Here is a 15,710-nt window from a genome sequence, read left to right on the forward strand (position 1 = left end):
TTAGAACAGAGGTACCGTATGTAGCTCTAAGAATGTTCTTGCTACATTTGCATTGCTCTGTATCCTATAACCTTTTGTACCTTTCGGTAGGAACAGCTGGGAATTCTCAGACATGCTCAGAGGTCCTTTGTTAAAGTGCCTTGCCTATTGCCATTCCAGGATGTATACGTGAATAATGAACCCTCTGTAACTGGGAAAGGTCATGGTGCCAAACCTGCTGACATCCATGTTCTGCACGTCAGTTGTCCTCTTCTTTAGCCGGAGCAATTACACAAGGATCTGCGGAAGGGAAGGGGGAGGTGGGGGGGGGGTATAGATTAAGGTCTTGGTGTACAGGTGGATGTTTACCACGGCCCTGAGGAGACTAAGCGCTGCTGCAGGGAGGAGTATCTCTCTCTCCTCCTGACACTGATTTGATCTCAACCAGGAATTCAATTGAATGCACTTAAGATGGGCTACAGCTTAACCAACCAACCAACCAACCACTGAGTGGTTTCACATCTGTGTCAATGCAAACCCATGTGCATGTGCAGTTAAACCATGCAAATGAATGGTTTTGTGTTTTACCGCCAAATTGCTTTCAGACTTATTTGCTCATTTCCGTTTATTTACAATAAAAATGAAAATCAGTCAACATAAAACAGTCCTTTCAAACAGGCTACTGATTATTAATAATGCCTTGGAGCTATGTTTATACAACGGCTTAAGTCATCAATTTCAGCGCTCTCTGGTAGAGTAGAAGCTTAACATTTTACCAGTATGGTTTCATACAACATCCCAAGCAGGTCACCAATTTTACATTTACTGTATGTGTTCTCTCTCACTCAGTTGATATTATTGACAACAATAGAAAAAAGGGGTTGGGTAACGGACCACACAGAAGTTAATTTGCTCTTATGAAGTGGTGAAGGGACATATGACCTCCACACGTGGAAAATAATACACATGGTAAATAATTCACCGCTCAAAGAAAGCATTTCTGATTCAGGGAAACCTGCATCGATACTTCCCCTGTGATTCCTCACAGCTTTGGCCATATTCAAGCGGTTTGAATCAATACAGATTCATCTCGGACGTTAAGCCTGGTGCATCGATTGAAATCACTGAGTCGTTACACTCCTGGATCATAGCATAACACAACAATGTCAGGTTTAAAGCTCCATTTCCTTTGGGTCCACCCATGCTAAACTTGATTGTACTCACCGTGATGCAAAAACAGACACTTACAACCAACAGCAAAAAAAAGAACGTTCTCAAAATGGAAGATGTCTGTGAAGCGTAAGAGCCCTCTGGTACAGCGGCCGAGACAGTTCAACAAAAATGCAAAAAGCTAGACCATAAACACAACAGAAGTTTTTTTGCTTTCCCCAACGGAAGTGAGCGCCTACGGAGCCCGGAGTCAGTTGAGAAAATACTATTACTCTACTTTTAAGCATATTTATAAAGGCAGTAGACCATTCTGATAGATATTTCCTACCTGACAGAATGAGCGACCCTACTTTGAACTACATTTATAGAGGAGGTAGGCCATTCTGATACATATTTTCCACCATACAGAATGAGCTACATTACTTGAAATTGCATTTATCAAGGAGGTAGGCCATTCTAATAGATAATTCCCACCTGACAGAATGAGCTAGCCTACTTAGAACTACATTTATAGAGGAGGTAGACCATTCTGATAGATATTTTCCACCTGACAGTATGAACCACCCTACTTTAACTACATTTATATAGATGGGCCATTTAAGCTCATTTAAATAGCTCACGTTACTGTGTTGTGTGAACAGTTAATTTTCTTGAGGGGTGCAAATGTTTCACCAAAACAAGTTCCTTCCCGAGACCATTTTTCAGAGCCACACAAGCCGCCCAAGACGATTGTGATTGGTTTAAAAAAAATGCAAACAACCCCTGACCGTTTTTTCTCCTATCCAGGAGTGTATGATCCTGTGAGACTATTTTAAAGTAATAGTAATACAACAGCCAGTACTTGCTGTTGTATCATGCCTAGTCCTCAAACAGATATTTTCATATGAAATAAAGTTCACTTCAGTTGTTGGGCCATTGATAGCATTTTGTATTCATTTGAAGTTTCTGACAGCTGGGGCGCCTGGGTAGCTCACCTGGTAGAGCGTGCTCCCCATGTACAGAGGCTCAGTCCTTGTCACATTTTTGTAGACCACTGAGATAAAGAACCTCTTCTAGTACACCATTCTTGCCATCCACTGTTTGGGCAGGAGACAGGAGAGGGGTCAATGGGAAATTGATTTTTTTTACTGCTGTATTTCTCTTCAGAGGCAGGATGTCCTCAATGACTGACTGACTGTAGATGAGGTGAGCTACCAAGTCTGTGCTTTGGTATCTCCATCAAAGAGTTGGAGGGACCCCCGAAGAGTATCACTATGTGAGAAAAGATGGACCACAGGAGAGCCAGTTCACGTGACTGATAAAAGATTTAGTTCAAGTGATGTAACAAAAGGCTTTTTTTCCCAGTCAATATGTCAAAGTGTTGTTAAAACTTATTTATAGAATGCTATTACTTAAGGGAAGACAACTGTATTTGCAGGTGTATCAATAAAACCTCCAAACATCTGAGGGCTTTTATTTGACCAGATTTCTCTCCTATCCACTGTGGCACTGACATGTTGTATCTGACAGGGACAGAAATATGGTGATGATTATGGTGTGTGGGAAATTTTGGCAGAGATCTGGGTTGTCCATGAAAGTCATCTGTTTGACTGCGATAACCAGTCCAAACGTCTTCTGCTGCTTCTACATTAGGGAGAATGGCGTGGTATGACAAAGAAAAAGACTTAATCGAGTTAATATTCATGCCTTGAGCTGGAAATAAAGTCTCGTGCAGCTCTGTGATTTAAGTCTTGACAGTGCTGACAATCTTTGTATGTTTGCCATATGAGTTTGCTTGCTCCCCACATTCAGCAAATCACATTACTCTATTCACCACTGGTAACATGATTAGTGTAAGTATATACAAAATATACAAAATAAAAGTCCAAAACGTATCACAGCTGCAGAAAACGCAAACAAGGAAGGCGTCAAAAGTTACGGATACAAACTGACTGAAGTGGGGTTTGGCACAAGGTCATGTCAATTTTTGAAGAAAGTTATAAGTTACTTATTTACACAATGTTTAAACAGGCGAGCTACTCGCCCACAGCAACATTCGGGAAGCGGCTCAGGCGATGCCAAGCGATTAGTATGCTTCGACTGGGTATTTACCTCAAAGGAATAGCTCAGCCTAAAACAATATAAATTGTATAGAGTACTCACCTCCCTAGGCTGTCCACGGTCCCAGAAAAAAGTGTTATATCGAATGACGCCCGAAAAATGAAAGCGTATCAGTGCAATCCAAATGAAAGACAGCAAAAAAGTGTGTACAACTTTAAAGGGACTCACTAGTTTATGCCACAATTTGACTAAGCTGCGAGTTTAGTGTAAAACTAGTTAAGGTGTGATATGGTAATGTTGACTTTGCCCTCCGATTATTTTATTTGTGTTTGCTCAAAAGCTGTATGTAAAACATTTTGCTGGAACTTTATATATGGAGAGACAGTTGGTCAGATTATTTGTGTAAGACAGGGATGTCACTAGGATTGAAAGATGGGGGGGGGGGGCTTAGCCCCCAGGGTATTTGTAACTTGCGTTTGCAAAATCTTTGCACTCCCATCTTTCGTTACTGTATTAGAGCTACACTTATGTCAGCAACCAGTCAAGAAACCAATACGTTAACAAGTAAAAAGTGACAGACATATCCTCTTCTTCCATTTCTACTCTGTTCCTTCTGTCTTATCCTTTAAGATGAAACAAAACCCTGACGCTAATTTCATGACTTCTAAATGCAAATTGGTCACATGAAACAACATCCAAAATGTCCAAAAACAGACAAACAGAGGCCAGACAGCTAATAAGTTGGTAAGTTAAACAAATATGACAAATAGCAGTACAAGAAAAAGAAAAAGAAAAAGGCATCACTGCATACTTTATCATGTGAGATATTAATACGGATCCTATTTAAAGTGGCTACTAATAAACTGATGGCGGAAGGAATACAAGATTTGGAGTAATGATTACTGTATATACTGTATGTACTGTATGTAGGATTGCTTTCATTTTATTTTCACATGTGTATCTGTGGGCATGTGCTCATCTTTAGCCTAGCCTACATTTAGGCAACATCTACATATTTATTTAATTTATCACAGCCAATGAATGCAGAAGGTTAAATTAGTTAGAATACAGCTAGCATATATAATAAATATAATGAAATAATTTATTTTAGGCTATGCATAGTACTTAGACCTGCCAACAAATGCTTATTGTTAGAAGAAAACCAAACAATCCTTAGACCTAATAGACCACTACTGACCTCAATCAGAATCAACTGCCCTGCCATTCTCCTGCTTCTCTCTCTCTCTGCTGAAATATCTTCCAATATCCATCTCATCTGCTCAGTGAATTGAAGGATACAACGGTACAATAGCATTAACAGGGACCCAATGACATTTAGTTTTCAGTGACAACAACATTCTATGGGGATTGATAGTTTTAGAATGCCTACTATAGAGATAGGCTATATTATTGCAAATGAATAAAGAGTTGTGATTAGCTTGCTAGTTAACCATTTCTTGTATTTCTAGCTAGACTGTAGTTTTCCATAGTAAACCAAAATATCCCCTTTCCTTTAACTCAGGAAAACGTAGCTAAAGATAAGCAGGTCATTAAAAACAACTTACAATTTCACTCTGTATCACTACGCGTAATCAATCTTCCTTTCACCATTAACATGTGTATCGGTGTGTGTATGTTTGTGTGTGTGTGTGTGTGTGTGTGTGTGGGGGGGGGGGTGCATAGCGAGTTCAGACCAAAGAGTAGCGACGAGACGAGATGAATCCCCCAGTTTCTCACAACGCTCTGAAAGCTGCCAGTTCACACCAATGCAACGAGACGGTGCGGTGCATCATCTTGATAGCACGACGACTCTCTGTACTTCTGTCTAACTTCCGACTTTTCGGCTACTTTTTTGTAGCTATATATATATATATCATTTGTTGCATCTAAATATGAATGAGGATAAATCCAATTGTTATTGTTGTTCTTATTATTATTTAGGGGGGCTTAGGAACATTTTGGGGTAGCTTCAGCCCCCCTAAAACAGGCCTAACGACGTCCCTGGTGTAAGATGCCTATTTAACCTGTTTTTACGCTGGTCAAACCACAAGGGGAAAATAGTTATTATAGACTGCATTGATCTGAGAAGCTCGATCATCTCAACAAAAAAGGAAGAAAGAAAGTCCCTTGAGGGGTATATCAATTGTTACCAGCTGTGACAGCGACGCTGGTTTCACCTCTGTGTGTGTGTGTGTGTGTGTGTGTGTGTGTGTGTGTGTGTGTGTGTGTGTGTGTGTGATCATGGCAAAATGGTGGCCCTACTGTCGCAGGAACTACCACAGAAGAGGTTTTAAGTAATTTGCCACCTGAAGTAGGTGTTCATATTTCTCCCTTTCTGCAGCCCGATTTTGTCACAGCGATAGCGTCACAGCCGTGCAAGATGCAGTCACAAAACTTTACAGGTGTGTAGTTAGGATGAAAATGGAGGGCGAGGCTGGGGTGGACGGGGGGGGGGAGAGGGGGATGTTGTGATCCCAACATGTGATGTGTTCTCTTTGCCTACTTTATACACATGGACCTACAGGACCTATACACATGCATCAATGATGAGATGTCAGAGGGGGGTTGGGTGATGCCTTGTTCAAGGCAGACTCAGCAGTGCCTAGGAGGTGAACTGGCACCTCTCAAGCTACCAGTCCACACTCCGTACTTGGTTTCGTACGGGGAGTTGAACCGGCGGCCCTCCGAGTCCCAAGCCAAGTCCGAGCTACTGCTGCACGACTTAAACACCATGGCTCGGTCACAGTGTGCGCTACGCTATAAGCATGAGTTCAGTCAGGAAAACAATACTTATGTAGCTCAGCCCAAATTCTTTCAGGAAGACCTAACAAGCAATCAGTCCCTCCTAAAGCGAATCAGCGCTGGAGGCGTTCACCTTCTGATAAACCAATCGGGAACGGCCAAGGATCACATAGGCCAATCACAGCGTCACATCACTGTTTTAAAAAGCTGCTTCTCTCCCTGTGCTATCAGCTGTCATTTCAGGAAGACGTCGTCCCTCCTCCTCCCCTTCCACCTCCCGTCATTGTGGTTCTGCGACTGTCGCTCCGATGCCTCCTAGGTCTGGTTTTCCGGCCTTCTCCGCCACCTGGATTCCATCGGGGGGTTACATCTTGGTTCCCTACCTCTACATTCAATTTATATATAATATATTAAATGTATTAATAACGATGGAGTTCAATCTCCAATACACTGTACACTACATGCTGTTGTACATTAAAACCTTTTGCATATCTGCAAACAAGTCTCTCCTGATTGAATTGCTTGCTTAGGCCATTTTTTATTTTTTATTTCCCAGGCAGCCGCATTCAATCCTCTCACACATGCTCACTCATTGCTCCTTGCTGTCCTGTCCGGGGCTGTCAATTATCCCATCAGCTCTTCCCATCAGCTGATCTCATCTATCCAATAGCTTACATCATGCTTATCATCACAGATGGGAAGTAACGAAGTACAAATACTTCGTTACTGTACTCAAGTACATTTTTCAGATATTTTTACTTTACTATTTCTTTTTGTGCCGACGTTTTACTTTTACTCCTTATGTTTTTAACAAGAATATCGGTACTTTCTACTCCTTGCACTTTACAAAATGTGCTCGTTACTTTAGTTTCAAATAATTTCAGCGGAGTTGCCGTTAATTATTTTTCGCGTCGTCAATACCGAGTTCAATCTAATTGGATGGCAATATACGTTGCACTTGACGCACCACTGCAAGACTTTCACAGAATCACAATTGAATTCATATCTTGCTACTCAGTCAGAATCTTATTAACCTGGAGTCCCAGTCTCTGTCACAATAATCATATATGTGATGTTTCAGGCCTATTGGCAGATATCCAAAATGTAGGCAATGGCATATAAAGAGCCTTTTTTTTCCACGTCCACTGAAGTTTCTCAGCTTGCACTTTACATAACAAGTAACGTTTGTGTGGTCCAGGTAGCTTAGCATAAAAAATGGTTGTCATTCGCAAGGCTACTTTTACTTTTATACTTTAAGTACATTTCCAAGCTTGAGTAAAGAAGGTAAATCAGTACTTCTACTATTACCAGAGTATTTTTTTATCTGACTTCTACTTGAGTACGGGAAGTGAGTACTTTTGCCATCTCTGCCTGTTACGCGTGCTGTATGTTAAATCGGTTCTCTTCTCTGTTGTCAGCTATCATTTCAGTGCAAATTGTCTCATATGGCAAAGTTCCACTCCACCTCCCCATCACCACCAGACTTCACAGATTATTCAGCTCCATCAGCCTCATCAGAATCATCAGCCACCAGCCCCACCAGTGTCTGGACTCCATTGGGGGATTTATCTTGCTGCTGATCAGAGCAGACGCCCGTCAGTTACAATCTCCCTGTCGAGTCTATAGCTACGTTCAGACTGCAGGCAAAGCCGATTTGTTTCTCAAGTCACATCTTTTATTTGCAAGTGATCCGATCGGATTTGTGTGTCCAGACATCTGTATGGGTTGCTGTGGTAACAACCCAGGCATCAGTGTAGCTACGCTGGTAATGCGCCTTTCCAACAAGGAAGCTTTGACAAATGGATGTCCATCATGTCCTGAACAGTGTTGGGAGTAACGCGTTACAAAAGTAATGCAATTACAGTCTTGCGTTTCAGCCTTTGTCCCCATGTGTTTAGTGTTTGTACGCAAATTGTCAATTCAGCATCAATTTTCGCAAGACTACCGATATTCGAAATCTAAATGGTTCATTTCTCGCCTAAAACGTTGTCAGAAGTGAATTTAGTGATGAATAAGATGGCAAAAATTGTCCCATTGTTGGTCTGTCTGTACCGGTAACCTGACCCTCGTTGACCTAGGGAACAGCGAAAAGACCCTGCCCTGAAGTAGGAGCTGAAAGAGTTACAGGAACTGCGGCCAGAAGAACTTAAAACTCCCCAAATTGGTCCAGTCGGAACACGAGAAAAAAAGGATTCTAGGAATTTTATTTTCTAGGAACTGCAAAAATCCCTCCGGTCGGAAAGCGGCTGAAGTCTTGCATTCCCCTGTTTGCCCACCCAGGCAGGCCAGAGTGTCCGGACTCAGACACATCTGTATACATCTTATTGGAATCACATTTTAGATAAACTTTCAAATGTTATTTGGATCTGACATGCAAAAATCTTTCTTTCTTCTAAATATGCCAAAAAAACTGATATTGGCTGGCAGTCTGAACAAGGCCTTAGCACCAAAGACCTTTTTACCTAGACAGATCACATATCTCTTACAATAAACATTCATCTTTACTTCATTCACTTGTCTCTCCTGATTGAACTGATTGTGTGCGTAAGAGATGAAGGCTAAGAAAATACTTATATCAGTGATCTTAGAAGGCTTTAGAATGTGTGTATTTAATTTCTGTCTCTTGTGCTGCTGCAGCCTTTATATTTATCTGACAGCATTCAATTCAGACTTGTTGTGTTAAAGGTGTTACGTAAAAGTGACTTTGGTGCCTATTCAGACACGAGACCGGCATGTCACATTGCAGTCAAAAAAAGGTAAAGAGGTGCATGTCTGAAAGGAGCTTCCATAAAACACAACAGAACACAACCTGAATGTGATCCATGGCCCGCTCTTCGCAATGGGAAGCTGAGCCCTCTTTGCAACTGCACTGCCCTGCATGCTGTCTGCTCATCATGTAACAGTTGACTTTTTTTTAGTTGTTGCTGCGGAAAGTGGGACCAGGTGGGGCTGAGAATTGTCACAGCATGGAGCCAATTTCTGCTTCCTGTGGCGGCCTTTGCTCTGCTTGCTTTTTACCTGACGCAGGTGCTTGTCCAGCTCTCACATCCACACACGGCTTATTTGTCTTTGCTTCTTTCTGTGTTCTAATAAGCGTAGGAGGATGTTTTGTGTAGAAATGAATCAGTCCACATTAAACCCTACTTTTACTGAAAACCGGTAATAATAGCGATTAAATGTGAGCGAACCCAAGGAAATCCGTGGTGTCAACTCGTTTCCAATGATTTAGTGTCTTGGTCTTGGCTGAATTATTCAAAGGTAAAGTCCACACAACAGTTAAATGCTCCGACAAAAATATTGCAGAATCAGGCACACAACCTTTTGGCCCGAAATTTGGCCTTCCTCAGGAGCCTTAGCTGAAGTATATCAACACATTTGTTCGTGATGGAGCTATGTGTGGGTAAAGAGATGCCACGACAACAATTTCAATTCAGTTCAGGGAGTCTACTGTAGGTACTGCAGGGACACAGCACTCGCCATATTAATGGACAATTCAAAGCACAACAGGAAAGTCTTCATAAAAACTTCATAAATTCGAGTACAGTCAGGTTGTCAATTCATTGTCTGGGGCACAGACGGAGGGGTTCATTCAGACATCCGAACAACTAATAAAGGATCGGGGGCTGACAACAGACATATGGGGTCGTCACTGTGCCTGGGAGCCAATAGACATTAACTTTGCCCTCTAAACTTAATGGCAATAGTATGAATTCCTACCCGTGCTACAGTAGCTAGCACTAGCTCTAGAAGTCGCCAAATGAAGAGCCTACTAAGAGTCTGGGTCTGCCGAGGTTTCTTCCTAAAAGGGAGTTTTTCCTCGCCACTGTCGCAATAGCCACTGCTAATGTTTGCTCTTGAGGGAATTACTGGAATTGTTGGGGCTTTGGAATTTATAGAGTGTGGTCTAGACCTATTCTATCTGTAAAGTGTCTTGAGATAACTCTGTTATGATTTGATACTATAAATAAAATTGAATTGAATTGTGTCGGCTAACTGCCTGCTGCTTATGCCCAAAGGGGAGAGGGAGAAGAGCAGTGGACTGTGATTCCTATGAGCATCATGCATGGGAATGAATTACATATTATATCTCGCCTTTCTCGTCATGGTCTGAAGTAGCTTCATTTGTCGTTAGTTGCTTTTTAGAAAAAAAAGTCACTAAGATGTTTTGAAAAGTTGCAAAATGGAACGAGAAAGTCGCCAAGTTGGCAACACCAAAAGAAAAGTCCTCAAGTAAAGAGTGGAGGTGCCATTTTTCAAAAAAGGACCATGAAAAGTGTTCATGCCAGAAAAAAAAACAAATCTGCTTCACTGATTTGCATGTTTCCTTGCATGACACTATCTTTTGTTTCACTGCCTTAAGGTAATCTTTAAATAAGAAAATAAGCTATGAAATCACGGTGAGCTGTTTCACATGCAGTATTCAGAGATTTTCAGGTTAGAGGAAAAGCCCTGGGCAAACATCTGGCTTTCTGTAAGTAACTTTAAAGTTTAAAAGCACGGGGAGCTATTCAAATAAGACCTGCATTCTGTATTTCTGCCAGTGGGAGAAAAAAAAGGAGCGGCCTCAGTCTTTGTGCTGCGACCGAATGGGAGTCGCATTGTCATTAAAAAGCACTCTCCTGCACTCTCGTCTTCATCAGAGCCCCCCTGCAGCTGAGGGCGTCACATGGGTCCGTCGTTGACATTCCCGTGGATGCTCTGTGCCCCCGGTTCTTGAGGCAAGATGGAGAAAGAGTGGCAGTGAGGGGATAGCGCAGGGTGACATCAGAAGGAATAACTGAAGGGGAAGAGGCAGAGAGAAGGAGAGTGTCACCTTATTATATCCTGACCCTAGGGCACCAGATTTCTACCAGCAGGAGCTCAGGAGCTAGCTGGTCACTTATGTGATGCAATACCCACAAACACACACATGAATCTCTGATCACGAGTGGAAAATATGGGTGGGTAAAGTGAAAAGTTGAGCTGCCCCACTGTTAGACTTAGCTGTAATTTCTACAGTTACTTACCACAAAATGCCCAGTAAAATACCATCATTTTCTTTTCCGGTTCATTACTGTAATATGCATTGCATTATGGGTAATAACATTTAATTTACAGTGATTTACTGTATATTTTGAATTTGCGGTAGTCTGCTGTAAAACAACAGCAGTAGTGCTACTGTAGTTGAATAAGACTAACTCAATTTTAAATAAAATTGTTAGTTAATGTTATAGAAGCATAGCAATGAAATGGAACAATAAAATACCACTATAAAATGAAATACATTTAATTTGTTATGCTTTTAGCAGTGAAGGTAATTAAAAAATGTGACATGTTTTTCAGCAGTGTCAATCATTTATTGAGAGAAACAAAAAAGCCATTACGGATATAAATGCTTGACCGCCAGATTTGAACTCTGACCTCACGACTTCATAAGAGTAGCGCGTAAACACTTCAAAGGCGTTGAAAGGAGTAACTTCAAAGTAGTACCGCCCGGTTTGGTCTGTGCGTTTGCGCTGCGCACCAGAGTCCCGGGTAACACACTCCTCGAAGAGAGCTGGAGCAGCGTTAAGGTAAGACCAATTTTTGCTAATTCTGTGACATTAAAAGTTCTGCTCACAAGCCTTCCCAAGCAGAGACGTAGGTTTAGTTTACCGACCTTCGTCATAGCTAGGCAAGAGCAAACTGTTAACTATAGTTATTTTTCCCCATGGTGAGGATTAGCTAAAATGACGACGTTCGGTAGCCTAAAGCTAACACAACTCGTTTTACACGCGCTGTTAGGGACATCTTTTTCACTTGTCAGACCACCATTATCTTTGTCGGAATTAAAATGTAACCCATATTCTAGAAGTTTAAGGTCAGTAACTGCTAGCTTTTTAGCTTGCTGTTGCCGCATTTTGGCTAACATTACCTCCACTTACTTTGAGTCTGTGGGTTGGTTTGTCAGTGTTTTAGCATGATTAAGCAAAACGTACCGCATTTATATTAACCTAACATTAGTGGAGGTAAAGTTAACATTAAACCGTTACCTCTACAGTTGCCCATCTAGTTTTAATAGCACCTAATGTTAACATTACATCTTTAAAAAAAACACCCACTCTAAAAGGTATGTCGGGTGACAGGGAGAGTCTTTAAGTAATGTTAATGTGGAGCATTTGTGGATAGCATTTTTTTCCCCTTGGCTTCAGAGTTTGGCCACTTAAAACCATCAAGATGTCCAGCAAAAAAGTGCCCAACGTTACAGTAGTGTTGTTGCATTCTGTAATGTGATATCATTGAATTCATCCTTTTTAGTTTATGAGACCTAAGCCAAATATTGTGTAACTCAAAGAATATGGTGTTATGAGTTGAGCGTATTAGCTACCAAGGTTTATGCTTTAAGTTTTTCTTCACAAAATAGTGTTGTTGTTAGCTAGCTATCTAGCTATCTATTACGTGATTAACCTTTAATGCATCACATACCATTCTGTGTTATTCTAACAATATAAGAGTTACCTACATTATACTGGTTCCTTGCATACTAATGCATGGGATGCATTTTTTTTTAAATCTTGTCGTAATTGTGTTTTATAACACCATGCATGCACTTAAAAATATTAATTTTCATCATTTCATATGTAGAAAAACAACCAATTACTTCCAATATGTGAGATGCTTTTCGTTTTTTAGTTTGCAGCCAACCTCGACCAAGATTTCAACTGAGCAGGAGGTGACAATGCCCACCACACCAAGGCAGATCATGCTAGGTAGGAGAAATAGTTTGAAGAAGAGGAGGATGTTTTATTAGCCATGTATGTTTGGTATTCTGTGGCACACTGTAAATGAGATAAGATGTTTGTTTGTTTTTTAGGAAGAAGTTTGATGTCTTCCACCCATTGGATGGTCAGCATTGAGGGGAAGGTCCTCTTTGAAGCTAACCAACTTAATGACTTCGCCAGTGCTTTTGTCGTCTTCTTTAGCTCCTTTTATGCGTTCAATCTTGAATATTAAGAGTCAGCATCTACTACACTGGAGTTGGTATAAGGTAAGTAATTATCTGCATAAAGCATTTAATAGGTAATGGTACATATTTGGACTGTGTGAGCACTCTATACACTTACTGACAAAGAGAAAACAACTGAGAAAAAGACTTGGGTATATAGAGCCCTATTACTGTGGTAACTTACAGTGAAAACACACCGGGCGCGTAAGTGTTGCGCATACCTGCATAGCGCAGCTATTTTTATTTCAGCGCCTATGTCATCCTATCGATCCGTTCATACTAGTCACGGAGCGGCCACTTTGGCCCGCGAGCTGCAGCAATAATTTTGTGTCATTCGGAGAATGTGTCAAGCAAGGCTGTTACTCACATAGACAGTATATAAGAATGGACCAACAGATCCTGTGTCTCTGGACGGAGACCAGTGAAGGATATTAGAAGCACTTTTCCTGTGATCCCTAGCTTTACTGCGCAGCCTCCAACTGAGAGAGACGACGTAGATGTGACGTGAGCAACCTGTCTGAAAGTTGGAAGTCTTCTGGTAGCTGTGCCGAGAGAAATCTCAATCATTCCCAATCTTGCAGAGACGGAGAGCGTAGGTATATGTAAGGAGATAACATGGGCACAGGCTAATTATTGATCACTAACATGCTAGTTAACATTAGTAATTAAACTTAAACAGCTAATGTAAGTTGAAACTGCCTGCGAGCTTCTCCTGTACTATACGGTAATTCCTCTACTATGCGACAGTAAGTCGCGTGGTTATGACACAATCGTTAGCCTATTTTTACAAAAGCGTAAAAAGCCATAACGTGAGGTACAAGGTAATGGAGCCTTTTATACATTGTCGTGTTTCTTTAGAAATAAACAACGGACAAATAGTCTTTAAACGCTTCAGATGTAAAGTTATTCTCTGTCAAAGTGACGTCAAAATGAATGCTAGTCAGTGGAATGCTAACGGGAGGTGATTGCTTTGTAGCATCAAAATGGCGCCATAGAAGGTTCGAGTTCTGAAGCGAAGCTTACCCCCTTGATTAATCACATACATGAAGACCACAGTAGGTTCATGGGGATTTGGGCTGTCTTGACTTCTCACAGCGAGACACGCGATCAGGCACAAGGAGGGAGAGACCGATGGACGGACAGAGAGAGTGACACGGACACATATACTGTATATAGCCTACAATTACCACAGTTTTCCCCACAAATCCTGTCTCTTTCTATCGGAGAGAGAGAGAGGGCCAAGAGAAGAAGGATGGCTTACGCTTACGTGCCCGGTGTTTTCGCTGTGACTTTCTGAACCGAACGTGCTCGCTGGCAGGTTTTCTTCCATATATACTGTATATGTAAATGGGGATAAATGGCTCTATTTAAAGATGTCTGCTGTTGATTATTATGATATATCTAATATATCTTCAGGATCAACCCAGATGAGGGCACCAAGTGCATGGCCGAAGTGGGTACAAGCCGCAAGGCGGGAGTAGTCCAAAGAAAGGTGACAAGCATCAGCTCCCAAGTCACCACCTTCCTCCAACGGCTCACCAAGATTGAGTGGAAGACATCAAACTAGGTAAGCCTTTCATTGTGTGATGTAATATTTAACATCAGAAAAAGGATAATTATTATTATTATTTAACACTTGTGTCAGCATTGGTCAGAGATTGTCAAAGATTGTTGTCACTTAGACACAAGAACATAGGAAAATAGGGTCCAGGTTGAAAAAAAAGGTAACCTTTAGGATATACTGTGGTAAATTTTGTAATTTATTTTATTTCTACTTTTCATGTTTATACAGATGTTTGAGAAGATTGGTCATAAAGATATGCCTTAAAGACATGGAAAGGTCATGAAAATATATTAGTAAAAATGTATATGAATTCTGAAATTAGAAAATTAATCAAACAGGAAAAAAAATGTTTTAACTGTGCTGGGACCGACAGACAGCAAAAGAAAGTAGAAAGACCTTTGAATTATCTGGGGAATAAAAACCCTGTAAACTACTAATACTGATGACTGATGTGTTATTTTTTTATACTGTCATATTCTTTGTTTTTGCAGAACTTGTAAGTCTGTTAACAGTTTAGATGAGATGAACTCATGACCTTTCTCTGCTTCCCATACAGTCCAGGACGGACCACCCCAGCCGATGTGGATCAGCAAGCCTGAGTATCATGGGTCCGGCCCCTTCATCGTCCTTCACACATGCTTCTCAACAGACTGCTTCTCCTTCCCCTCCCCAACCAAATGCCCAACAACTTCACCTCTGTGGTAAACAACCACACCACATTTTTCAAACATACTCAGGATTTCTAAGAAAAAAACAACGGAAAGGATGAACTGATGGCTAGGTTATTAATTAAAAAAATGTGCATTTTGTTTTCTTTGAGTCAAATCAAATGGTAACTGCATTGTTCAGACATCATGGCTGCCCATTGTTTGGCGCATACTTAAACATGGTTGTAGTATTGCTTGTGTGTAAATTGTGTTTGTTTGTTTTTTGCACTGCAGACTTAAAATTGAACTTGGTCTTGGTATTTGTACCTGTATAATACGAAAATAAAAATGTAATTCTTTTGTACATGGACTAAAGTCAATTATTTGGAATTTATTAAATTCAAAAGCATTTATGTAAAATAATCAATAGTTTGTACTACCAATGCCAAATAGTGTAATATACTGTGAACCACAATTGCAGTAAAACTATAATACATCATGACAATTCTAGTATAATTTAGCAAATTGTAATTACAGTACAATTACTGTAAGGTTATTATACTGTAAAACCAAGTTACAGTAAGGGTATTATTATACTGTAAAA

The 15,710-nt window shown here is 40.8% G+C and overlaps 1 long non-coding RNA gene across 1 annotated transcript; it reads left to right on the forward strand.

Annotated features, from left to right (window-relative positions):
- Positions 1–11,379: 11,379 nt before the first annotated feature.
- On the forward strand, positions 11,380–15,470 carry LOC120545743. Its single transcript, XR_005636738.1, has 5 exons — positions 11,380–11,483; positions 12,583–12,659; positions 12,764–12,937; positions 14,312–14,462; positions 15,016–15,470. It is a non-coding gene; the product is annotated as an uncharacterized LOC120545743 (long non-coding RNA).
- Positions 15,471–15,710: the final 240 nt, after the last annotated feature.

The sequence above is a fragment of the Perca fluviatilis genome, chromosome 17 (assembly GCF_010015445.1).
Source record: "Perca fluviatilis chromosome 17, GENO_Pfluv_1.0, whole genome shotgun sequence".
NCBI classification, from domain to species: domain Eukaryota; kingdom Metazoa; phylum Chordata; class Actinopteri; order Perciformes; family Percidae; genus Perca; species Perca fluviatilis.